Raw genomic sequence first — 1,586 nt, forward strand, 5'->3', positions numbered from 1 at the left:
ACGAGAGGTAATTTAGTAACATGAAAATTTCTACAACCATATTTTCCTCTCTCATAATAATTACATGTAGGATCATAAGCAAATTAAACAATATATCTATCACAAAACATATTCTTAACATGATCCACATGTATGCAAAGTTGACACTCTTCCAAAATAGCGGGATTAACATTAACTAAAGTCATGACCTCTCCAAACCCACTTTTATCAAAAATTTCATAAGATTTAACATTCTCCAAATATGTGTGATCTAAAGTTGAAACTCTTCCAAACCCACTTTCAATAATATTGCAAACACTATTCTCAATCTTATATTCATCATGGGGCTTAAATAAATTTTCAAGATCAAAAGAAGAATCACCCCAATCATGATCATTGCAACAAATAGTAGTCATAACAAAACTAGCATCCCCAAGCTTGAGGTTTTGCATATCATTAACATAATTGACATTAATAGAATTTATACTATCATCATTGCAATCATGCTTTTTATTCAAAGATCTATCGTGAATCACTTCATAAAGTACTTCATCGCCATTTTCAGATTCACGAATTTCAAGCAAAACTTCATAAAGATAATCTAGTGCACAAAACTCACTAGCAATTGGTTTATCATAATTGGATCTCATAAAAAGATTAGCAAGCGTATGAGGATCCATAGATCTTAGGTTCTATGTTTAGCAATGAATAAACAACTATTCCAACCAAATGAGCAAACGATCCAAGTAAGACATCAAAGCAAACAAAAAGATGAATAGAAGAAGGGTGAATAAAACGGCAAGGGTGAGGTAGGGGAGAGGAAAATGAGAGGCAAATGGCAAATAATGTAATGCGAGGGATAAGAGTTTGTGATGGGTACTTGGTATGTCTTGACTTGTACGTAGATCTCCCCGGCAACGGCACCACAAATCCTTCTTGCTACCTCTTGAGCACCATGTTGGTTTTCCCTTAAAGAGGAAAGGGTGATGCAGCAAAGTAGTGTAAGTATTTCCCTCAGTTTTTGAGAACCAAGGTATCAATCCAGTAGGAGACTACACACAAGTCCCTCGTACCTACACAAATAAATAAGAACCTCGCAACCAACATGATAAAGGGGTTGTTAATCCCTTCACGGTCACTTACGAGAGTGAGATCTGATAGAGATAATAATAACAAGATAAATATTTTTGGTATTTTTATGATATAGATTGAAAGTAAAGATTGCAAAATAAAATAGATTGGAAACTTATATGATAAAAGATAGACCCAGGGGCCATATGTTTCACTAGTGGCTTCTCTCAAGATAGCATAAGTATTACGGTGGGTGAACAAATTACTGTCGAGAAATTGATAGAAAACTGCATAATTATGAGAATATCTAGGCATGATCATGTATATAGGCATCACGTCCGTGACAAGTAGACCGAAACGATTCTGCATCTACTACTATTACTCCACACATCGACCGCTATCCAGCATGCATCTAGAGTATTAAGTTCATAAGAACAGAGTAATGCATTAGGAAAGATGACGTGATGTAGAGGGATAAACTCAAGCAATATGATATAAACCCCATATTTTTATCCTCGATGGCAACAATACAATAC

The sequence above is a fragment of the Triticum aestivum genome, chromosome 5A, assembly GCF_018294505.1.
Source record: "Triticum aestivum cultivar Chinese Spring chromosome 5A, IWGSC CS RefSeq v2.1, whole genome shotgun sequence".
Taxonomy (NCBI): domain Eukaryota; kingdom Viridiplantae; phylum Streptophyta; class Magnoliopsida; order Poales; family Poaceae; genus Triticum; species Triticum aestivum.